The sequence below is a fragment of the Miniopterus schreibersii genome, assembly GCF_964146895.1.
Source record: "Miniopterus schreibersii genome assembly, chromosome: 8".
Lineage (NCBI taxonomy): Eukaryota > Metazoa > Chordata > Mammalia > Chiroptera > Miniopteridae > Miniopterus > Miniopterus schreibersii.
The window spans coordinates 24,589,529-24,605,862 of record NC_138109.1 but is presented as its reverse complement, the minus strand read 5'-3'; the positions used below and the strand labels follow the sequence as shown (position 1 = coordinate 24,605,862).

Sequence of the window (16,334 nt, the reverse complement as noted above, 5' to 3'; positions counted from 1 at the left end):
TGGGCAACACACCACAACATAGGAAAAGCCTTAGTGGGGTGTTAGGAAACCTGGGTTATGGTTCCAGACCATTCATTATGGGCCTAATGGGTGCCAGGCACCCAGTGCAGCTATGTTAAGGGCCTAGTGGGCGCCAGGCACCCAGTGCAGCTATGTTAAAACTGAATGAAGATGCAGACAGGTGAAGGTCGCTGAATTGGTGTGGAGTACGTCTTGGCATCTGTGGTCATGCTGGGATGGATTCCTCCTCTGCTTCCTTCGCTGTGGGTAGACCCGCAGCTGCAGCATTTTATTGAGGTGGAGACTCAGAAGCAGCGCTTCCAGCAGCTGGTGCACCAGATGACAGAACTTTGTCGGGAGAAGTGCATGGACAAGCCTGGGCCAAACTTGGACAGTCTGGCCAGGCCTGTTTTGTGAACTGCGTTCAGTGCTTCATTGAGACAAGCCAGTTAGTCTTGAATCGACTGGAACAGACACGGAAATTCAAGCCAGTCTTCTCAGAAAGCCTGACTGATTTCAGCATTACCTTTTTGGAAAAGAAAGGTAGTTCATGAAATGAAGAGCGGTTGATGAGATGGTTGAAGAAAAGGCCATTGGGGATTGGGTCCCACATTTGTCACTCTGGGGGCATCCTGTCATCTGAGAATGAACAAAGACCTATTTTTTTGTGGGTTTGGGGTTTGGGGGTCATATGTGCATTTTGTTGTGTGTGTGTGTGTGTGTGTTTAAATATGTTTTTATTGATTTCAGAGAGAGGAAGGGGAAGGGAGAGAGAGAGAGAAAAACATCAGTGATGAGAGAGCCATTGATTGGCTGCCTCCTGCACACCCCTGCTGGGGATCACACCCGCAACCCAGGCATGTGCCCTGACCAGGAATCAAACTGCAATCTCCTGGATCATAGGTCGATGCTCAACCACTGAGCCACGCCGCTGGGCTGGTTGTGTTTTTTAACGTTAATTTTGTGAAAACAATTGACAGATGAATAGAAAACTATACTAGATGCATATTACTGAATGTGGGACTATGTTTTTCTTAGAGTCTCATTAACTGCTTCCAATAGTTCGATAGTGGCACTAGTGGCACCACATGGGTAAAATCTGTCATTTGCATGGATTCATTTCAGATCTCTGGGGATATGGATACAAACATCTTTGTGTGTCTGAGAAAGGGCAGCAGTGGGAGAAGAGTAATTTGGTACTTAACTGTAGGCCTTCTTATCTAGTGTTTTGACCATCAGTGCTAGAAAAAAAAAATCTATGGAATGATCAGCTTTCTAAATTACAGTTCAGCTTTCTAAATTATCTCCCTGCTTTGTACTGTGATTTACTTAAATATCTAAATAAAGTATGGTCTTGAGGTAGTACAGGAAGCCTGAGTGTCTAGAGGCCTTTAATTATAAAGGAATCTAGCCAGTGAACATAATTTTCATTACTAAACCTGCCTCAAGGAAGAAGTTCACTTACCCTCTACATCAGGGTCCAAGAAACTCAAAGATGTGCCTAAATAAGTTGTAAAGATTTAGGCCTGTCAAAAACTAACAGCAGTTTCAGGTAAGAGGTGCATGCTTAATGTTAAATCAGTATAGATGTAAACCATTTACTTCATTCTTTTGATCACTGAAATAAAAGCTCTCACAAGATTAACAAAATGAATGAAAATGGCCTTTGCCTCAAGAACAGGGACTGTATCTTAACCTTCTTTTTAACTTCCTCTGGGACATGACATGGTCTATGGTACCTATCCTACAATGGCTTGTCTGGGCCCCCAGATCAGGACTGCGTTTCATATTCTATATTTTAAAGCCTTTCACTACAGTGCACTAATAATCCCATTTTCTACATCTTCTCATACTTCCCAAGCAACCTATTTTACCTGGGGATGACCCCATAAATCTGGATCACCAACAGAAACAAATTCAGAAAGGGTCTGCATCAGTCAGCAGAGGCTCTGTTACACTATGGTAGCAATTCCCAGTTCTCAATGGCCCAATCAGCAAAAGTAGTTTTTTTCACTTGTGCTGTGTGTCTTTCCCAGGTCAGCTGGGGCTTTATTGCATGTTGTCTTCACTCTGGGACAGAAGCAGGTGGATTAGCTTCTATCTTGAATATTGCTGGTCATCAGGAGAGCAGGAAAGGAAAACATCATGAAGCACATTGACTCTTAGAGCTTCTACTTGGAAGTGGCCCCCACGGCTGCTCATATCTCATTTGTAAGTCACATAACCAAGCCTGTTGTTGGTGGCATGGGGAAGTACAATCTGCCCCTGAGAGGCACAGTAAATGTTTATAAACAATCATATGGTCGACCACAGGGTCTCTCCCAACCCCCCTTTTTCGGTTGCAAAACAAAGAGATTTGCCTCCTTGCCCACTCATGCAACAAAGACTTAGAAAAAAATGAAGAGAATTCTTTGAGACTTTGTGTGTGTAGATTCCAACCTCAGCTGTGTCTCTGACAAGGTTTGAAAGGCTTCCTGAAGTGGCACGTGGATGTAAATACACCCACTTGCAGTGAAGAGCACCCAGTAAGTTACAGTTTTTATATCAATGTAAACTGATGGGTTAGTAGGACTTTGAAGGTGAGCTTAGAGCCAGACAGCTCTGGGTTCAAATCCTGACTCTACCACTCTCAAACTATAAGCCTCTGTTTCCTCTTCTTTAAAATGGGGATGACCACCTCGTAGCTTTGCTCTAAGGATTAAATGAAAATGCATACAAAGGGTCTATCATGTTTCCAATCACACAAGGAACACACAAGAAATATTAGCCGTTCCTCGCCATTCTCCCTACAGCACTGCAGTCATTTTTTTTTTTTTTTTTAAATATCTTTATTGATTTCAGAGAGAGGAAAGGAGAGGGAGAGAGAGAGAGAGAGAAACATCAATGATGAGAGAGTCATTGATCAACTGCAGGCCGCAACCCGGGCACGTGCCCTGACCGGGAATCAAACCCCGATAGCCTGGATCCTAGGTCGATGCTCAACTGCTGAGCCACACCCGGCCGGGCTGCAGTCATTTTAATACAGCTCATTAGGTAGGAGATAGGTCAATAACTTCACAACTTTAAATCAAACAAGTTTCTTAACTACCATGTTTGTACCCAGAATTTCAGGCTCCTTTGGGTTTCTTTGGGTTGCTCTTTCCTGGTTCCTTTCAGTCTGTCATTCCAAAAGATTTCCCCTGATGCCCCTCTATTTGAACATCCTTTAACCTACTCTTCCTAGTACCACCCAAGTTTCATCTACTTTAAAATGGGGATGACCACCTCGTAGCTTTAACCTACTTTTACATTTGCTTGCGCATAATGTAAATACTGTATTTAACCTGAGCATTTGTTAATGTTTGTTCAGCTGTCTTGGTGCCCTAGTGTCTTTCATTGTGCTTTTAATTAGCTCAATTGATTCTGAGAGTGGAGGTAAGCCAAAGTTTGAGCCAGGTGGTTACAGGAAAAATGGATTGGGATGGGGAGGGTGAGGAAGGTAGGTGGTATAAGTACACTAGTGCAAATTCATTGTCAGAACTAGGGGGGAAAATTTAGGCTAATGCATGAAATATAAAGCAAAATATAAAGATATCCAGGGAATCTGGAAGGCTCCTCCAAGGCAGGGAATTATAGGAGGTGCCCTCTCATGTTTTTCTTTCCCTCTTGCAGGTCTTGGCTCATATAAAATTCATTTCTAATTTTCTGCTTTCCTCTTACAATAAAGGATCAGGAAAGGCCTCATTTGTCAGCAGCTGTGGGTCACGTGAAGCACTGAACACCCTGCTGCTGATACAAGCTAGTGCCAAAGCAAGATTTTCGTAGGGCTGTTGCAGCCCAGCTCAGGGCAGTTTCTTTCAGGGAATTTATAATCCAGACAAGGCTGGTAAAAGATTGCGAACACCACAAAACAATAAAACCTCTATCTCATTGCTTTGAGCAAGCTATTTCTCTTAAGGATCTGTCCCCTGAGTTAGATACCATCTTCTCTTTGAAGGCTCTCCTGCCCCACACCCTCCCTCCCAGCCCATTCCCATCTCCCAAGACTGTGAACTACTCTTTTCTGAAGTACTCTTTTCTACACTCGACCTTGTGCAAAATAATAACTGTCTTTGAGGGCCTTTATTTTATGACAGCTTGTGTATGATCTCTTTTGCCAGGTAGCTATGATTATGGTTCCTATTTAATAGGCAAGGAAACAGAGACTACGAGAAACTGCATCACTTGATGCAGGCACACAAGAAGTAAGCTATGGAACATCAGGCTGAACTCAGGCCTGCCTCTCCAACCTGGGCTTTAAGCTCTTCCTCCCACACTGTCCCAGAATCCCCCTCTGCTGCTATTACCATTACAACTATTTTTTGGGGGTGATGGGAAGGGTGTTCTTCCACTCTTTGACACTCTGGGATTTGTGCCTCTTTCCTTCCCAAAGACTTCTGATTCCCATTCCCATTCTGGCAGTTATCCAGCCCTGTTCTCTCCCCAGACCTACCCCTGGATAGGAACAAGCACTTTAGAAAAGCACCTTGGAATCCCAAACAGATGAGAGGTGAGGAGCTGCCCAGGATTTGTAAGAGGTGATGATGAATGGGAACCAAAAATCTCCAGACTTGGAGCAAGTCGGAACATGAGTCTTTCTGTTCTCTTAGTCCATCATCTGACTGACTCCACTCAAGTGATTCAGAGATTCCTGGTTTGGGACTTTGTTGACCTTGATCCCAGTCTGAGGTTAAAGCCTGGTGACTATTGGGCTCAGTTTCTTCCTCTGACAAATATGGATAATCTCAGCTTTGCCCATCTCCTTAGTTACGTGATGCACACTGTTGTTTTTTAGTACCCTTCTGCCTATAGTCCCACTCAAGGGATGGTGAGCTTTGAGAACTGAAGGGTTGGGAAGAAAACAAGGTTCAGCAAAGAACCAGCAACTTCCAGTTCCCTTGGGAACTTGGTAGAAGAGGGAGCTCTTCCCTTTCTCAGGAAAGCTGGCAAGGGTGGCCTTTTCTACGGGATACTATTTTCCCTACCATATTGTATTAATTATGTAATCTATTTGTTTCCCGTTAGACCGTGAGTTCTTAAAGTATAGAGACTGTATCTTAATTTATCCAACTCACTGCTTCCAGCCTGACCTAAGCCATCATCCTGCACCTGGATACTGGAGCCTTTGGCTTCCACCGCTGTCCACCCACAGTAGCCAGAGTGATTTTTTGAAAGCATGAATCAGATATTACTCCTCTGTTAAAAGCTCTGAGGTGGCTGTTTTAGACATGTTCCTTAAAATGGCGCCACTCTCTGACCTTCTCTCCCCATTCCTCTCATTTATTCACCCTGCTCTAATTGTCCTGGCCTTCTCACTATTTCTAATGCGCCCAGGAATGCATTTGCCTCAGGGTCTTTCCACTAGCTGTTACTTCTGCCTGGGACACTCTTTTCCAGACAATGGCATGTCTCACTCCCTCACCTCTTTCAAGTTTTTCATTAAAGTCACCTTATGAATTGGGCTCTTCCTGATGGCTCTATTTAAACTCCATTCTATAAAACTGGAATTGGAATAAGATATGTTACGAATCTACCTTCATTTCTTTTCCACTAATTTTTTTCTGCTACCCCTATTACTACGCTCCACATACTCCTCTCTCCACTAAGTATTTTCCTTTCTCCCTCCCTTTTGCCCCAGTGCAGGCCTAAGGCCATTCACCTAGATTAATGCATGAGTTTACGTGAAAAAAAGCGAGGTGTAACAAAACAAAAATGAGATCTCAGTTGAGGTGAAGCTGGAAAGGGAGTTGGACTTGGAAGACATTGGGTTTGAATCTAGGCTCAAAATTTTAACTCTTTTGAGCCTCAGTTTCATCAGCTGTAAAGATGAGCATAGGAATTCTATCTCAGCGACTTGGTAAAGGCATTGAATGAGAAGACATGAGAAAACATTTGGCATGTGGTCTCCCCTAGCTGGGGAGTCCACCAGATCAGAACTTTGGCACCCAACACATGGTCTGGGCTGAAGTATTTGTTGAACAGATATAGGTATTATTGATGAATAAATGGCAGACATTAAAAAGTACCCCCCCCCCCTTCAGTTTTCTTCATACCCCTTACCCTGCCAGGTCTACTTTTTCCCATAGCACTGAATACCTTATATCTTCCCAAATAATTTTCTGGTATGTTTATCATCTTTCTCCCATACCAGGTGATAGCTCCAAGAGGTAAGGGTATTCCCCCACGCCTTTCTGTTCACGGACACATCCCAAGCACTAAAGTAGTGTCTGACAACCTTAGTAGTGATTGGCAACTATTGGTTGGATGAATGAGTGAATGAATATTTTTATCTTCAGAATCTCGCTGTTTTTTTGTTGTTGTTAACCCTCACCTGAGGATATTTTTTCCATTGCTTTCAGAGTGGAAGGGAGGGAGGCAGGGGGAGAGTGCGAGAGCGCGCAAGGATGCGAGAGAGAAGGGGTTCCTGCAAGCCCCTGGCTCTGCAGGTGCCCTTGACCGGGAATGGAGCCCTCGGCGCGCTGGTCTGCAGGCGACGCGCTGGTCACTGCACCACACCGGCCGGGCGAGTGTTGCTGGCCTTCGTAGGAAGGAATATAGCCGTACTTTGAATCCCCAGGGCCTGGAAACGCTGGGTGAATAGCAGGTGTTCAGTGTTTGCTGAAGCAATTGGTTTAGTCAGCTCCTTAATAACCGGAGACTACGTCAGAAGGGTTCCCAGGGCTCATTCACTCAGGCTTCTGTTTTCCTATCATCCAATCTACCAAGTGTTCACCTAAAAAAAAAAGTGAGTCTCCAAATGTTGAGGATCTACTGTGGGTTCAACAGCATGCTTGGCGCTGCCCGCGTGACGAATGCGAAGAAAGCCCGAGGAAGGCGCCCGAACGTCAGCGACTGTGAAACCACGGGGCAGCTGACCAGCGCTAACAGTTTAGAGAATCAGTGAAGACTGACGTCGAGGTAAACTCCAAAGTCCACAAGCTGCCCGCACTACCTTCCTAAACACTCCGCCTACTGAGCCCAAGGACCACAGCCCGGCCGCTGCTTTGGAGCCCGCAGAGCCCGTAGGGGTGCACCTCCTTTGGAGAAGGAAACTGAGGCCAGGATGGGACAGGCCTCGGCGGAGACGGGCCTGGAAGCCTGGCCTGTGAAGCTCTGAGGGAAGGGTGTCCTGAACCGCCAAGGTGCCTTTGGAACCCGCGCTGTGCCAAGCGGGAAGAGGGGCCGGTTTCCAGGAGAGGCTGAGGTGCCTGCCGTTACGGTGAGGTGGCGAAATTGGGGGTGGGGGCAAGGTCACGAGGCGCCATTCCCCGGGATCACGGGCCCTTGGAACCCACGGGCAGGGTCCCGGGCCGCGGGTTCTCGCTGCCCTCCGCTCCGGAGCCGCCTCGGCCGCTCCCACTCCCAAGGCGTCCGGAGTTGCCGGCGGCTCCACGACACCCGCGGCTCCACGACGCCCGCGGCGCGAAGGCAGAACCGGCGGCGTCTCAGGGCACTACTTGTCCCAGCGGAGGGATCCCGCGCCCTTCGCCGCCGCCACGACCGCGGAGGAGCCGTGACGCCGCCGACGCCGGGCTGGTGGCGCAGCGACGTCGCGGGAGGCGGAGGCGGGGGTGGCCGCGGGGGCGGGAGGGGGAGCGGGTCGGGAAGTAGTTCCGGGTGCGCGGCCCCGGATGTTGGCTGCTCCCGCTGCCGCCACCGCTCTGGGCGCTGCTTGGGGCCTCGGCCGCTCGCACCAGGCGCCGTTGGGACCTTTCCCGGGGGGCGGAGACGCACGCAGCGGCCGGGGGCTCGGCCGGGCCGTCCCGGCCTGCGCAGCCTGAGGTGAGCGCCCGCCGCCGAGGCGGCCGGGCCGGGGCTGCGGCGAGGAGGCGGGGCTGGGGCATCTCTCGGGACGGAGGCTGGGGCTGCCCTCCGCGAGACGCCCTCTCCCTTTTCTCAGCCACGGACACTGCGGGGTGGACGGCGGGCGGAGCAGGGGCCCCTGCGGGAGCTGGGGCCTGGGCGGTCGGCGAGGGCCCGGTCCCTCCCTCCCCCGCGGCGCTTCTCAGCTGCTGCTGCCCCTCAGCCGGGAAGCCGCGGCTCCGCGCCTCCTCGCCTCCCCCCTCCCCCAGGCGGGGCTCGGGGGAGCCAGACGGGGTTCCCGGGGCGCCGAGTCGGAGGACAGTGCCGTGTCCGTCGCTTCGTGACCTGCCCCTGGCCTGGGCTAGCTCCCTACCCCGGCACGATGCAGCCTCTTCCCTTCAACCTTGGGGGTGCTTTTCGGCAGGCGAGGCGGGCAGCACCTCCTGCCTCGGGGGTGCCCTTTGGGGGTGAGGAGGCCCGTGCGAGGGGGCCTGTGTTCCCACCCATCCTGTCGCCGTGTCCTTTGCCGGCATTAGGACAGAGGCTGCCGTTCCATGCGGACGTGTTGCTGTCCTGTGTGTTGCATCCTGCCCACGTGGTAGGGTGTTCCCTCCCCCCCTCCATTTTTGCAGCTGGTGGGGAGGGAGGGTAACGGGGTGGTTTTTCCTCTGTGATTTCCTCCTGGTGGCGTGTAAGGTGTTAGGGTCAGTTTTCTTTGCTGAGGCCTACTGTTGGTTAGCTGGAAGAAGCAGGAGTTGTACTCTGACAACGGGGCTTAGTTTCATTGACATCTTGCCTCCTCTCCCTTTGGCTCCTCTAGTTCTTTCTTCTGCTTAATCCTAAAGAGAGAATAAGCTGAAGCTGCTAATGCATTGAGATGTGTAGTTTTCGCTTCTCCGCTCTACTTTTTGTGTGTATGGTTGGCGAAGGCTTTTCTGTGTTGTGCAATGTAAGTCTCTTGTTCCTTTTTGGATTCCTGAATGAGCTGTGTTAGGCTGGCCAGGGAGTTAGTGGGCATCTTTTTTGTCTTTTAATTTTTTTCCCTTCTACTTTGTTTCCCAGTGAAACAAGTGACTTCCAAGGCAGCACTAGATAGTTTCACTGAGTCACTTATTTCTTGGGAGCTCTTTCATTTACCTTTCCCTCTGTCTTTTGAATACCATTGCTCTCTGTTTTTGGAAACTGGTTTTGAAACGTATTTTGAGTATTTTTTTCCTTAATGTCTCTTCCAGGTTAAGGTTTCCATCTTTCTGTGTTTTGCCCTATTTTTACTACAGTTTGTCCCCTTAACAGGGAGCAGGCCACAGTAGTTGTGAGAGGAGCCTTTTAATCTACCCAGGCCTTAGAAGATATTTATAGAAAAGTAGTAACTCCTCTCCATTTTTCAGTTTGGGTGGCATATTAGAGATGTGCTTGCATTTTTAAGTTTTCTGTTGTTTTTTGTTTGTTTGTTTGTTTTTAAAGATAAACCTGAGGATTTCTGTTTTCTTTTTGTGTTTTTTGGAGTTGAGGTGAATCTTGTGCTTGGTTTTGTGCTGCTGAAGATACTGGGACTTTGTCATGCCTTTATTAGGTATTTTTTGGATGGGGTCAGGACATGTTTATTTTGGCTCCTTTTGGTTCATTGGTTTGGATGAAATAAAAAGTCTTAATATTTTGAAGTCATTTTTAGATTCTAGAATGGCCAGTATGCTCATTTTTTCTTGGTTTGTTTTTTTGCTTTGTGCATTATCTTTGAATATATATTTTTCCTTTTATCTGGTACAGTTGTTAGTATATTCTCCTATGTAAAATAAAAATGTTTAAATACAGGTTCTATCTGCTTTCAACATGCTAAATATGGGTGGGGCAGTGGAAAGTAGAGAATGTTGTGATACATTCTGAGGCATATTTTTTTAGTCAGTCAGCATTTGTGTCCTCCTGCAAAATACTGTGCTCTGTGTAAAGTAGTCTGTATGAAAGAGACACGAGATAAAATATGTGGTCTCTTCAAACTCTTCAACTTCTGTTGGGGAAACAACACATAATGTCCATTATTCATAATTACCAAGTAAAATCAAACTTATGGGATAACAATGCAACCAAAGTCAAAGGTATAAGTGATATTTGAAAAAGAGGAATTTTCAGAGGGGAAGAGGTATATTCCAGGAGAATAAACTAGTATTTGCAAAGACAGAGAAGTGGTAACTTACAAAGATACCAAGCAGTTTGACTGGCACGGAGAAAGTGTATTGGTGAATAATAATAAATGAGTTTAAGATTGGTATTGGTGGAGGATCTATCAAGGATATAGGGTTTGATTTGATGGGGCGTCACAATGGTTTCTAAAGAATGAGAATAAGATGATGCGTACTGTTTCTGAGGGAGGTTTTTGTATTAGCTGAGTGTCCTGGGGGGAGACTGCCTGGAATGCTCTTGGAGAATTTTAGGAATAAAATGATGAGGGTCTGACATAAGATAGTGATTATGGCTATAAAATAATAGCTAACATTTATTGAGTACTTATAGTATGCCAGGCATTGTTCTAAGTTCTTTACATGTATTTAACTCTTTAAATCTTCATAATAACGTCTTCTTACTCCTATGGAGAAACTGGGTGACAGAGAGGTTAAGTGACCTACCCAAACTCCAACAGAGTAAGCAGCAGAGCCAGTCAGGATTTGAACCCAGGCAATCTAGCCTTTGAGCTTATGCATTTAATTGTAAATTATACTGTCCTAAGAAAGTGTATAGAATATATAAGGTGTATGTGTGAGTAAAAATTAATTTGAACTCAGTGATTATTGAATGTAGGCAAAGGTAAGAGAGCAAATAAAACATTAAAAGTTTAAAGCCTAGAATCCTGGGAGGAAAATAGGAAAGTATCACTGTTCAGGAAAATGGGCTAAGATTGGTTATGGGCAACACTAGATTGTGTTCAATCAGTCTTTTAATAGTAGGCTAGCTTCCTGCCACTCCTGATAGCCTTCTCTTCTTGCTGGTTTGGCTCTGGAAATGCAGGCTTAGTTTAGTATTAATCTAAGCAAAACGATTAGAAAAACATCTATTCATCAGGGAAAAAAAAGTATACCAAGTTCCAAAATCACATAGAAATAGCATAGGAATTATTTAGGTTGAGCCACACCACTGCTTCCCAGCCTTAGTGAGGATAGTCAAGAACTGACTAGAGTAGAAGTATCTGTATACTTCATTGCTATAGAGATGCAGTGTAGATTGTTCATTGACCAGAGCTAACGATAGTAAAACGCGTGAGTAGATGAGTGTTGGGAGGTCAGTGGTATAATGGTGAAAGAGTTTGGAACTTTGGGAGACATAGGCTAATAGGTAAAGCATTCTGAGAAGAGCCAGGAGGCACATCAGTGCTACAGAAGCCAAGGATAGGAAGGGCGTTGTGGTTGACTGTATCAAATGTAGTCTCCAAGTTCAGAAACAATGATCATGATGAAAAGACTATTGACCCTCATTCACTGCTGGTGGGAATGTAGACTGGTACAACCATTATGGAAACAGTCTGGCGATTCCTCGAAAGATTAATAATAGAGCTACCGTACGACCCAACAATCCCTCTCTTGGGTATACCCAGAAAACTCGAAAACATATTTTCACAAAGATATATGCACCACTATCTTCATTGCATCATTATTCACGGTGGCCAAGACAGGGAAACAACCAAAGTGTCCTGTGATGGACTGGATAAAGAAGATGTGGTATAGTGGATTACTACTCAGCCATAAGAAAGGATGCCATTTGTAACAACGTGGAGGGGCCTTGAGAATATTATGCTAAGTGAAATAAGTCAGTCAGGAAAAGCTATGAACCATATTATTTCACTCATATATGGGATATACAACTGAAACTCGTGGACACAAACAGCATTGTGGTTGCCTGAGGGAAGAGGGTTTCGGGGAGGAGGGTAATGGGAGTCTTAATCTACGGTGATGGGAGAAGATAGGACTTTGGATGGTGGGCATACAGAGCAATATGGAGATCTTGTAACATAGAAGGTCACACCTGAAACCTGTATGTTCATATTAACCATTGTCACTCCAATAAATTTAATAAAGTGTCAAAAAGACTATTGAACTAGGACCAGGAGGTAATTTGTATCCTTAGAATTTTGAAAAGAAGGATAAAAATAGATGCCAGATTTGTTTTCCATAAAAGGATTTGTAGAGACGTGGTCTGGTGTGGTAATTTGTAGAATTTTCTCCTATTGCTTCCTCCGGTCTCATTCTTGTCCACATGTCAGAGCTAATCAAATATCAGAAAACTCACCTTTTTTTTTCTTTAAAAAAGAAAACGTGTGTTCTAAAGCCAGTGATTTTTATACTTATCACAGTTCTCTTAAACACTTTTTTAGAACAGTTTTATTGAGATACAATTCACATACTATACAGTTTACCCATTTAAAGTATACAATTCATTGGTTTTTAGTATATTTACTAAGTTATGCAACCATTACCAAATCATTTTTAGATATTTCAGTTATTCCAAAAAAGAATGTTTGTACCTATTAGCAGTCACTCCTCTCATTTTCCCCTCCCCCTGAGTCCTAGGCAATCACTAATGTACTTACTATCTCTATAGTTTTGCCTATTTTGGACATTTTGTATAAATGGATTATATAGTATATCGTCTTTTGTCTAGTTTCTTTCCCATAGCATAATGTTTCAAGGGTTATCCATTCTTGTAGTGTGTATCAGTATCATTTTTGTTGGTAAGTAATAGTCCAGTATGGCTGGTATACCTTTTATTTATTCATTCATCCAACCTTTGATGGACATTTAGGTTTTTTACTCTTTTTAAAAGCCCTTCCCTATCTTTATCTTAATCCTTATTCTGCAACTCCACCCTTTCCATGGCTTTTCTTTTAGATCATAACCTCAGCTATGCATTCTGCTACGTACTGGAGATACAAAGATGAGTAAGGCATGGCCCTTGAACATTTATATAGCGTGCTTATGGTTTATGTACTTTGTTTTCATTTGTTATCTCATTTGATCCCACAATAGCCCTGATGTAGGCAAAGCATTTTTTTATAGGTTTAAAATTTTTTTAAATATGTTTTTATTGATTTCAGAGAGAGGAAGGGAGAGGGAGAGATAGAAACATCAATGATGAGAGAGTCATTGATTGGCTGCCTCCTGCACGTTGCCTGCTGGGTATTGAGCTGGCAACCAGGGCATGTGCCCTGACCTGGAATCAAACCTCAATCTCCTGGATCATAGGTTGATGCTCAGCCAGTTAGCCATGCTGGCTGGGCGGCAAAGCATTTTTTAAGACAAGCAATTTGAAGTTGAGATTTGGTGACTTGCCAAATATTGCACATTTAAGTCACTGATGGAGCAAATAGATCATCTTAGTCCATGTCCATTGCTATTTCCACTACTCTGTGCTGCTATTTTAACTTAAAGGATCCCCATATGAATTGCTGAAGAATTACAGGGACTGGGAAATCCTCTTAGGGAATCAGTACATTTTAATGTTTAATTTTCAGGACTTAAAATGAGTTTTTTATTTATTATTATTTTTTTATCCTCATCTGAGGATATTTTTCCATTGCTTTTTAGAGAGAGTGGAAAGGGGAGATAGAAACATCGGTGTGAGAAAGACACATCGATTGGTTGCCTCCTGCATGCACCCCGACTGGGGCCGGGGATCGAGCCTACAAACAAGGTACGGAATTGAACCCGGGACCCTTCAGTCCGCGGGCCTATTCTCTGACCACTGAGCCAAACTGGCTAGGGCGAGTTGTTTTTGTTTTTTTTTAACCAGATTCTGTCACTTGTTTGCTCTCTGATTTAGATGTCATTTAATTTTTGTGCCCTTCCCCCCCCCCCCCCCCCCGGAAATTTAGTGGGGATTAATGTGATGATGATAGCGGTAGTGATAATAGTAGCTAACATTTTCTGAGACCTTATTATGGGCCCAAAAATGTTCTAAGTACCTTACATTTATTATATAATCCTCATAACAACTCTAAAAGATAGATTTTATTATCAAAATTTTACAGATGAGGAAACAGGCACAGAGTGGTTAAGTAACTTGCTTAAGGGTGTATAGCTAGGAGTGGAAAGAGCCAGAGTTTAAACCCCTGCAGTCTGTTTTCGGAACTCAGTGGCTGTTAATCACTACACTGTACTGTTTACTGTGTCGTGAATTAATAGAGGCTACTATTTCAAGTAAAGGCATGACTGTAATATAAAGATTGGATTTTGAATAGAGTTGGGGAAGCAAAAAACAGCAAAATTAAGTGGACATTGCATCCACATTTCTTTTAAATAGCCTGTACATGTTGTTTAGGCATTCAGGTACTTTTTTTGTTCATCCCTGCTAAAGGCCTCTCGACTCAGAAATTGCATTATTTTCAGTGCTCTTCACTGTCGGCTTTGTTAGTCCCTTAGCTTTCCACATTGCTACTATTCAGAAACCTTGGCTTGAGAAAGCTAAAGCTCGCTTTACTTCTCCTCAGCCTTCCTTTAACTGAATTTTTGTTTTCCATTTTCAACAGTTAGCCTTTCAGTTCTAGATGGAGGTACTCTTTATCCTCCTCTACCCCAAAACTCAGAACACCACAGTGGCATTTTATAACAACTGTCAACAAATTTGACCATCTTAATAGGCATAAATGGATTCTAGTGCACAAATGACAAGAACCAAAGCACAATGTTTTGGTTAAAGAGATTGACTTATGCTGAAATTAGAAAAGGCATCTGTTATACAGGATTTTGGATTTAATAGAATTTGTTATAACCAGATCAGCAAAGCATTATTACTGTGGGCCATCTGTTGGGATATGGAAATAGCTTTGTTATATGTAACCAGATGTTGTATTTATATTTATAACAATGGCATTGTACTTATTTTAAGTAAACTCTTGTAGTTAGATACCTTTGGTTGTTATTCTACTTGACATATCAGTCGATTACCTGAGAATGCAATGTCTTTCAAAGTGGTTATTACTTTCCTATAGAATTGAGACAAAACAACTGAAACAGAAAGCATGAGGCTCATACAGTGTCAAACTTTAGTACTGTAACAAAATAAAATATAGGATAATTATGAATGTAAGATAATTAGGACCATATTCAATAAGAACTCTTACTTCAACACCATTTCTAATAATTACTAACCCACTCTGGTTGCTCTAAGAATTTTACCAGAAACCTAAAGTGATTTCATTTGTTATAATCGGACCTAAATTAATTACACTGCACTGTTTGACTTATTTCCCATCATCAGTGGGTGAAGTAGTCTGTAAATAGACTCAGACTTATGGAACGCAGTAAGTGGAACTGTTGTTAGAACAGTCTTAGAGAACTCTCTTCCAAGTTGAATGCTAATAATTTGAGGGTGGGAAAAGTCCTTGGGTAGGAGCTTTTAGACAGAGTCTCTAGAAACTCAGCTGTCTTAGTCCCTTTGGACTGCTATAACACAATACCACAGACTGGATAGCTTCTAAACAATAGAAATTTATTGTTCATCATTCTGGAGGCTGGAAAGTCAAAGAACAAGGTGTCAGCAGATTTTTTGGGTAGCGCCCTTTTCCTAGTTCATAGCTGGCACTTTCTTGCTGTGTCCTCACATGGTGGAAGAGACAAGGGATCCCTCTGGCGCCTTTTTTTTTTTTTTTTAAAGTAAGACACTAATTCCATTCATTAAGGCTCTACCCTGATGACCTAAGCCCCTCCCAAAGACCTCACCTCCTAATACCATCACCTTTGGGGATTAGGACTTTGGCACATCAATTTTGTCTGTGTGTGTGTGTGTGTCGGGGGGGGGCTAGATACAGACATTGAAATCATAGTATTGGTTACTTTTTCATTGTCTTCACATCATATGTAGGGAGGGTCATGGATTTCATTGACTAGTTGAACGATTGTTCCAAGATGACCCTGTGTCTGAAGGATACTTTACCTAGTAAACTAACTTTTAATTAAGATTTCATCTGCAATACAAAACTGAAAGCTCTGACTGAATTCTACCTAGACAGAGTCCTTCCCTGTGGTATAGTGGTATCAAAGAAATAAGATTGATGCTCTGATTGATTGCTAGGGTATGGTGCTGATGTGACCTTCTGAAAGATCTTGGAAGTTGGAATCAACTTTTTTCCTAAGGTTAAGACCTGGCCTTACTGTGTGCTGAAACATAGATTTGTGAGAGGAATGGATGACGGGGAAGAATGCTCAAACTTAATAATTCAAATTCTGTTTGCTTACAGAAAGATGGGATTGGGAAGTGAGTCCACTATGGTAGAAATATATTATTATTAAGATCCTAGATTTTGACTGGTGGCTACGTGGGTGCTTATTCAATTATTAAACATAACTAAAAAGTTCCTGTGGCTTGGCTGTAGAACTTTGGGAAATTTATTGCAGACACAACAGCCAAATATGCTTTAGTCAGGAGCAGATTTATTCTTCTGAATGAAGGTAGAGCAGGCCATCATGACAGGAGGTAAACAATATATGGCATCAGTTTTTGCTACTGAGGCTGGGTCTGTGTCTGTGACA

At 43.9% G+C, this 16,334-nt stretch overlaps 1 protein-coding gene and 1 pseudogene across 6 annotated transcripts in view; both read left to right on the top strand.

Annotated features, from left to right (window-relative positions):
- Positions 1-236: 236 nt before the first annotated feature.
- On the top strand, positions 237-554 carry LOC308560429 (mitochondrial import inner membrane translocase subunit Tim8 A pseudogene; annotated as a pseudogene). Its single transcript has one exon. The product of its transcript is annotated as a mitochondrial import inner membrane translocase subunit Tim8 A pseudogene (transcript).
- A 6,609-nt stretch (positions 555-7,163) lies between these two features.
- FOXJ3 (forkhead box J3) overlaps positions 7,164-16,334 on the top strand; it is a 104,789-nt gene continuing 95,618 nt past the window's right edge. For 3 of the 5 annotated variants that reach the window (XM_081144290.1, XM_081144288.1, XM_081144289.1), the window contains exon 1: positions 7,606-7,800. The gene's annotated coding sequence lies outside the window, so the exon portion shown is untranslated. Of the gene's footprint in view, positions 7,238-7,597; positions 7,801-16,334 lie in introns of those variants that run through there. The other 2 variants (XM_081144287.1, XM_081144286.1) reach the window with 2 other exon arrangements.